This window comes from Pongo abelii, chromosome 1, assembly GCF_028885655.2.
Source record: "Pongo abelii isolate AG06213 chromosome 1, NHGRI_mPonAbe1-v2.0_pri, whole genome shotgun sequence".
NCBI classification, from domain to species: domain Eukaryota; kingdom Metazoa; phylum Chordata; class Mammalia; order Primates; family Hominidae; genus Pongo; species Pongo abelii.
This window is the reverse complement of record NC_071985.2, coordinates 192570279-192579167: the sequence shown is the minus strand read 5'-3', so window position 1 is coordinate 192579167 and position 8889 is coordinate 192570279. Positions and strand designations below refer to the sequence as shown.

At 43.5% G+C, this 8889-nt stretch overlaps 1 pseudogene; it reads right to left on the bottom strand.

Moving 5' to 3' along the window:
* Positions 1–7232: 7232 nt before the first annotated feature.
* On the bottom strand, positions 7233–8889 carry LOC100436853 (serine/threonine-protein phosphatase 2A catalytic subunit alpha isoform-like; annotated as a pseudogene).

Below are 8889 nucleotides of genomic sequence, written 5' to 3'. Positions count from 1 at the left end.
GGACAATAGCATTTACCCTTGCAGAGTTGTGAAGATTAAATGCACATATATACATGAAGTGCTAGCACAGTAGCTGAACAGAGTAAGTCAACAATACGCATGTATTAGTCCATTCTTGCATTGCTATAAAGAAGTACCTGAGACTGGGTAATTTACAAAGAAAAGAGGGTTAATTGGCTCACATTTCTGTAGGTTGTACAGGAAGCATGATGCTGGCACCTGCTCAGCTTCTGGGGAGGCCTCAGGAAACTTACAATTATGGCGGAAGGCAAAGGGGGAGCAGGCATGTCACATGACCGAAGCAGGAGGAAGAGGTCGGGGGGAGGTGCCACACACTTTAAAATGACCAGAGCTCAGGAGAATTCACTCACTATTGAGAGGACAGTTCCAAGGGAATGGTGCTGAACCATTCACGAGAAACCCACCCCCATGATCAAATCACCTCCCGCCAGGCTCCACTTTCAAAACTGGGGATTACAATTGAACGTGAGATTTGGGTGGGGACACAGATCCAAACTATGTCAACATGTTAATCTCTTTCCTTCCTCACATCTATCCCCACACTGACTTTGGAGGCAGCTTGCTAGCTCTCAGCCGGGCTTACGTCACCACCCTGCTTAAAAAATCTTGTATTCTTCCAGTGCTCTCTAAGCTAACGTGAATATTCTCTGGCTTGGCATCCTGGACCCTCCTCACCTGCCCCAAGCTGTTTGTCCCGCCAGCTTTTGTGCCACCCTTTTCTAACTAATGTGCTGTCAAGTTAATAAGCCATTCTTGGAAATGTCACTCATATACCCCTGCCTTGTAGACCCAATGCACATTAACACATTAAGTGTTCTGAGAAACATTGCAGGAAAGAAATTTGTTTACCCCTGTTCAGTGCAGAATTTCCCAAGTGAGTTTGACCATAGAATCTCATTAATATCCCACAGGACATGCGTTCGTTTCCTGAACACCCTTTGCAATTTCCTGCCTGCATGCTCTGCACAGGTGGGTCTTTCTTTCCACAAAGCCCTTCCTCCCCAACGCCTGTTTACTCATCACAGGAGGCCCAGACTGGCCGACCCCTCCTCCAGTTGGTAGAGCTGACTCCCTCCCCTGGGCTCCCTCAGTCTGTGTCCTCTGCCCTACCCTTGCTCTCCCAGTCCGGCAGGCACCGTGAGCATTCCTGCAGGGCTGCCAGCCCTCGCTCTCGCCTCCCCAGCATCTGGCCTCCCTTGCTCCCCTGCCCCTCCCGAGATCCATTTGAGTCCTATCTATCTGTTCCCAGGGGACCACCAAAAAACATTTCCTCTGAGAATCTTTTCTGTATTCCTTAGTCAAGTAAAAAATAAAAAATAAATAAAAATCTGTTTTCCGGCCAGGCGCGGTAGCTCATGCCTGTAATCCCAGCACTTTGAGAGGCCGAGGCGGGCGGATCACAAGGTCAGGAGATCGAGACCATCCTGGCTAACATGGTGAAACCCCGTCTCTACTAAAAAATACAAAAAAAAATTAGCCGGGTGTGGTGGCAGGTGCCTGTAGTCCCAGCTACTCGGGAGGCTAAGGCAGGAGAATGGCGTGAACCCGGGAGGCGGAGCTTGCAGTGAGCCGAGATCATGCCACTGCACTCCAGCCTGGGCAACAGAGCAAGACTGTGTCTCAAAAAAAAAAAAAAAAAAAAATCTGTTTTCCTCGTGATTTTAGTTAAAGGTCACTAAGGGTAAGGTCCATATTTTTGGTTTCTCCACAGTGCTTTGCACTTAGTAAGTTCTCAGTAAATGCGTGCTTAGACATACATTCCACCATATTTATTGAACACCTATCATGTGTCCTGTGCTGGATGCTGGGAGCATAATGGGAAACACAACAAACCTGGAAGGCAATAAAGGAAGTAGGAAAAGCTAGGATTCTGGGACAGACAGCTTGCTTCTGAATCCTGGTTCTGCTACTTACTAGCTGTGCATCCCTGAACAAGTTACTTGACCTCTTTGTGCTTCAGTCTCCTACTCATAAAACAGGGAAAGATAAAGTATTTGTCTTAAAGGGTTACTGTGAGGATTCAACAAGATGATACATAAAAAGTGCTTAGAACAGACCCAAACACATAGGAGGAGCTATAGATGTGTCAGCGATTGTTATTGTAATAGACAGCTTTGCCTCACAGAGTTTAGTTTAATAGGAAAGACAGACATTGAATGACCGATTATACAAGTAACTATTTATTTATTTATTTATTTATTTATTTATTAGAGACGAGGTCTGGCTTTGTAGCCCAGGCTGGAGTGCAGTGGTACAATCGTAGCTCACTGCAGCCTCAATCTCCTGGGCTCAAGCCATTCTCCTGCCTCAGCCTCCCAAGTAGCTGTGACTACAGGTTTGAGCCACCATGCCTGGCCAAGATTTTCAAAATTTGTGTAGTGACTGAGTCTTACTGTGTTGCTCAGGCTGGTCTCGAACTCCTGGCTTCAAGTAATCCTCCTGCCAAGGCCTCCCCAGGTGCTAGGATTGCAGGCATAAGTCACTGTGCCTGGCGCTATTTATGCTTTCCTATTTATGTTTTTGATAAATGTTGAGAAGGAAAAGTACAGTGCACAATGGGAGAATAAAACGGATGGCCCAGGCTTGTACCAGTGTTCAAGGAAAGCTTCTTGGAGGATATGCCATTTAAACTAAGACTGAGGATAAGCATCAGTTGCCAGGCCAAGAGGCGATGGAAGGGCATTCCGTGCAGAGGGAACAGAGTGTGCAAAGATACTGAGCCAGGAAAGAATTTGGCATTTTGGAAGAACTCAGAGAAGGCCAGAGTGGCAAAAGTGCAGGGAATGAGAAGGCAGAGGTAGAAGATGAATTTGCAGAGGGGGGCAGACCATGCAGGCCCTGGCAGGGCATGTAAGGACTGAGGGCTTTATCCCAGGAGCATTGGGAAGCCTTTGAAAGTTTCAATCAGAGCAGTGACCAGATCATATCTGCATCTTAACAAACCATTTCAGAGACTGGTAGAGGATACCAGTAGGAGACTGATCCAGGTGAGAGAAGACAGGGGTTTGGACTGGGGCGTTGGCTGTGGGGAAGGAGAGAAATGCAAGCATGAGAGAAAGGGTGAGGAGATCAAAGAAATGACAGAAATAAGTGACTGATGGAGAATGGGCAGCAATTGGAAGAGAGAACTGCTGAGAATGCATCTGGACTCATGGCCTGAGCAGCTGAGCAACTGAAGATGAACCCGCTCACATGCAGGGAGACGTGATGCATTCAGTTTAGGATATGCTGAATTGGAGGCTGCAAATGGGGTTACTCATTTAAGGGAGGTAAGAATAATACAGAAAGTCAAATCATGCTATATTAAGAATATAAAAGTAGGCAAAGTAACTATAGGTTGAACAGAGACTTTGGGTTGAGAGAGAAATAACTTGTATAATATATCAAAAAAGTCTGAGTCTGTCCCTTTTTAATTTTTATTTATTTATTTATTTATTTATTTAGAGACAAGTTCTCGCTATGTTGCCCAGTCTGGTCTCAAACTCCTGGGCTCAAATGATCCTCCCACCTTGGCCTCCCAAAGTGCTGGGGTCACCACTCCAGGACACACATTTTTTTTTTTAATGGAAAAGATGTTACAAATGGAAACCCAGTTTAGTACAAAGGAGATGGGGGTGGGGCGTTTTGGTAGGGTTCAGGGCACAGTGGATTCTCAGCAGTCACTGACTCTTACCAGTCCTGGAAGTGCATCAAGCAGCTGGACAGAAATCACAGTGTGGACACTGGTTGCCACTTAGGGAACTCATTCATTCGTTGACTTTACAAATATCTATTTATCTGTCAATGTTCTAGGGCTCAAGGAGCTAATTCCTTAGCTTCTAACTGGAGGAGACAGACAACAAACACGTGAGTGCATAATTTAACATCAGATCAACTGCTGTAAAGGAAAAGAAAGTCAGATCAAGGGTTAAAAAGTGCTGGGAAGAGCTCCGTGATTTGAGTGGTCAAGGCCTCTCTCAAGGACAGACATCTGATTTCCAATAAAACAATTAAGAAATTACATATTTCCTTTTGTTATCTTTAAATGTATATATTAAATAGCTGACAAAAATATTTAAAGCTTAATAGAGCATAAAATAAAGGCCATAAAAATGAACAATGAAACCAGTAGAAATCAACAGAAAATCAATGGAAGAAAATGGTAACAAAAGAATTTCAGATCATTCCAAAAGCAGTAACTCAGTAAGAGGAAAAGATAAATTTGCAAAGCAGGTATAAATAGCCTTCTGGAGTCTTTGGTAATCCAATTACTAAAAAGGAATAGGTGGGTACAGTTGTTCATGCCTGTAAGCTTAGCACTTTGGGAGGCCAAGGTGAGAGGATTGCTTGAGCCCAACGGTTCGAGACCAGCCTGTGCAACATAGCAAGGACTCCCAACTCTATTTTATTTTATTTTTAAATAAATTTTTTTTCTAGCCCATAAGATATGGCAGAAAGACCCCATAGCAAAAAAAAAAAAAAAAAAAAAAAATTAGCCAGGCATTGTGGCATGCACTGCAGTCCCAGTTAGCTACTCTGGGGGCTGAGGCAGAAGGATCACTTGAGCCCAGGAGTTAGAGGTTACAGTGAGCTATGATGGTACCACTGCACTCCAGCCGGGGTGGCAAAGTGAGACCCTGTCTAAAAATAACAATAATAGGCTGAGCACGGTGGCTCACACCTGTAATCCCAGCACTTTGGGAGGCCGAGGCTGGCAGATCACCTAAGATCGGGAGTTGGAGACCAGCCTGACCAACATGGAGAAACCCCATCTCTACTAAAAATACAAAATTAGCCGAGCATGGTGGCTCACGCCTGTAATCCCAGCTACTCAGGAGGCTGAGGCAGGAGAATTGCTTGAATATGGGAGTGGAGGTTGCAGTGAGCCGAGATCTGGCCATTGCACTCCAGCCTGGACAAGGAGAGTGAAACTCTGTCTCAAAATAATAATAATGAATAATAAAAAGGAGTAGATCATGGACACAATGGAAAAAATATTTACATTTTTGCTGAGTTGACACACATTACTGAACTAAGAAAGCATAAAACTTACAATGTGACACTACAAAAGAACATTGATGACAAACAGGATAATGAGAATCAATTAAAAGAAGATTTACGATTAGTTGTTGCACAAGAAAATTGAAAATGTCCTGAAAGAAACTTGATGGAGGTTTTCACAACTTTGGCAACAATCTTAAAAATTGAAACAACATGACCTAAAGTCAGTTATGATGCTAGACGAAACTTTACTAAATTACCAATTAAAAAGTATTTTTCAATAAACCATTTCAGAAGAAAGAGAGAATCCTCTCTCCCTCCTCTCTGTAGAAACACAAAATTACAAAAAAAAAAAAATTTAAGTTGTTATATTGGAGAGGCAACCAAAGAAAATGTAGCCAACATATAGGATATTATAGAGGTATGTCAGACGGCAATTAATGAAAATTTATGTATTTTTCTGGATTCTGTGACTTTTGAGCTATTTGTCAGCTGCTAAAATCTTATCTGTTGTGATTTATTTTCTCATTACAAATAAACCTTCATGTTTATACCTGCATTTGTTAGCTACTGGTACAGTACTGTTATGTAACATATGGCCCCCAAACTCAGCGGCTTACAAGTATTTATTGGCATAGATCTGCAGATCAGCTGGGATGCTTTAGGCCACAGCAGCTGCGAGCTAGGTTATCTAGGCTGGGTCAGCTGGATGGCTTTGCTCCCTGTATCCCTCATCTCCCTCCTGGGACCACTGTGCTAACCAGTGAATGCCCTCGTGTTGAAGACAAGGTACAAAGAAGAAAGACCCAGACTGAGAAGTAACATGCTGTCACTTCCACTCAATCCCATTGGCCAATGCAAGTTACGTGGCCAAGGCCGGAATCAAGAAGAGTAGAAATACACTCTGACCCTTTAGTGGCCCAAACTGCAAAGTCATATGGCAAAGATGTAGACCCAAGGAGGGGTGAAGTATTGGGTCCAGTAATGCAATCTCCTGTAGTACCTAATTTTGTACTTAGAATTTTGCAATCCTTTTCATAAAGAGCCCTCCTCACCACACACACACACACACACACACACACACACACACACACACACACAGACACACACACACTTATATAAACCTCAGGCTTTCACAAAACCTGGATCTGTCCCTGCTGGCTACACTCTTAGGGTGCCTGCTTTAATAACAAACACTGCAAATAAGAGCTTCATGAGTAATTTTTTCTGAGCTCGCAAGTTTATTATGAAAAGTCTGCAGTGCTCTTGTGCAATAAAACATCATTTTACAGGAAGGGGCAAAAACAGCTCTGTTCAAAACCACTCACTAGGTTCTGACAATAACAAAGAATGGCATGGGGCTCAGATTTGAGAAGGGGACAAACTGAGTGCAGGCAAGTCTTATAATTAAATTAAATGGTATCCCTGAAAATAAACAGAATGATTTCAAAACTCTTAAGTAGAGGGGAGGGCTTGGCATTTACTTTTTTTAATTTCATTAAGTTCCAGTGATCCAGTGATTGTTTTCTGCTACCCCTATGTACAGTCATGCTGAGTAAAGCTATAGCTAGATAGATGTTAAATTGTATTCACAAAGTGAATTTACATCTTATTATCTGCGGTCTCTCAAAGAAAGCAAAAGTAACTGCAAACACCATGTTGCTCCAGCATACAATGAACTGGTTCATTCTAAAGTGATCACGGCTTGGTGACAAAAAGCTTTGTATTTTTATATGGCACAGCTTTTGGTCCACGTGAAAACAAATTTTTTAAATGTTAACTATTTTCTGACACTTTGGAGTTACTGTTGCTGTCCCCATTTCCATTAAGTCAATATACAATTCATGGCAATCCTGTTCAAGTTTAAAATTCTTTTTCTTTTTTTTTTTTTTTTTGAGATGGATTTTTGGTCTCCTCTCCCAGGCTGGAGTGCAATGGCACGATCTCGGCTCACTGCAACCTCTGCCTCCTGGGTTCAAGCGATTCTCCTGCCTCAGCCTCCCCAGTAGCTAGGATTACAGGCGCATGTCACCATGCCCAGCTAATTTTGTGTTTTTAGTAGATTTTAGTGTATTTTGTATTTTTAGTAGATTTTAGTGTATTTTGTATTTTAGTTTCACCATGTTGGCCAGGCTGGTCTTGAACTCCTGACCTCAGGTGATTCTCCTGCCTCGGCCTCCCAAAGTGCTGGGATTACAGGCGTGAGCCACCGCGCCCAGCTTAAAATTTCATTACAGGAAGTAATCTGGGGTACAATGAGTAACATGTGGCTTGCCTCTGTGAGGTGCTGGGTCAAACTGCAAAAAAAGAGTATTTTAGAGTATTATCAAGTTCCATGATTGCAGCGTGATTACCACAACGATAGCAATAGTTTGGAGTACTGAAGATGGCTACTACATTCCAGTCTTGACACCAGTTATGTCCCACCATCACCAGCTGGTGAGCTCTAGACACCAACCGGAGGCCATTGGCATGATTAAATGTCTCAGAAGTATCTTGCCCAAAGGTGTAACCATCTCCTCAAAGAGATATACCCCAGCTACCATGGTCATCTGGATCTCAGTATAGTAAGTCACCCATTGGACCTTCATGGGGAATTTTCTGTAGGCAATTCAGTGTTCTGATGTGATACAGTGTATCTACAGATGGCGACAGGCCACCATGGAGACGGAAGAGCTGCCCATCCACCAAGGCAGTGAGAGGAAGATGGCCTGTAAAGGCCGGGCATGGTGGCTCATGCCTGTAATCCCAGTGCTTTGGGAGACCAAGGCAGGTGGATCACTTATGCCCAGGAGTTCAAGACCAGCCTAAGCAACATGGTGAAAAACTCATCTCTACAAAAAAATACAAAAAATTAGCCGGGCATGATGGTGCACGCCTGTAGTCCCAGCTACCCGGGAGGCTGAAGTAGGAGGCTCACTTGGGCCAAGGAGATTGAAGCTGCAGTGAGCCATGTTTGTGCCATTGGACTCCAATCTGGGTGGCCCAGTCTTTGGAAAAAAAAAAATCTGGAAAATATTTCTAAACATTTGCATTTCCATGTTTTCTTAAACACTCATCATAGGAACCATAAACTTGTGTGATCTGCCTGCTGTCATGATTCCTTGGAAGAATGGTGATGCATTCATGGTAGGAAACCTTAAGAGCTAGGAGCAGCATAACTATTTCAATTGAATAATATCCTCTGTCAACATAATCTCCTGTAAACAAGTAATTTGTATCGGGTAATTTTCTATTATTATTATTATTATTTTTTTTTTTTGCTATATTGCCCAGGCTGGTCTTGAACTCCAGGACTCAAGCAATCCACCTGCCTTGGCCTCTGAAAATGATAGGATTACAGGTGTGAGCCACCACATCCAGCCTGTATCTGGTAATTTTCTTTATTTTATTTTTTATTTTTTTTTATTTTTTGAGACGGAGATCTCTATCACCCAGGGTGGAGTGCAGTGGCACGCTCTCGGCTCACTGCAACCTCCACCTCCCAGGTTCAAGTGATTCTCCTGCCTCAGCCTCCTGAGTAGTTGGGAAGCTAACTTTTGTATTTTTAGTAGAGATGGGATTTCACCATGTTGGCCAGGCTGATCTCCAACTCCTGACCCCAAACGATCCACCCGCCTCAGCCTCCCAAAGTGCTAGGATTACAGGCGTGACCCATTGTGCCCGGCCATCTGGTAATTTTCTAAACAGTTCCATGAGATCATGAAATTGCCCATGCTTATCTCCAGAGACAGTGACTGGACACCAAACCTCTTGTGCATTGGATTCTTCTGTCAGGATTTCTTTAGCCTCCTTGCAGAGGCTCTTGACCTGGGACTTGGATAGCTACTTTCACTGGTTCGGCTGCTTGATCCACTGGTCCAGCTCCTTGGAGAACACCTCATCCAT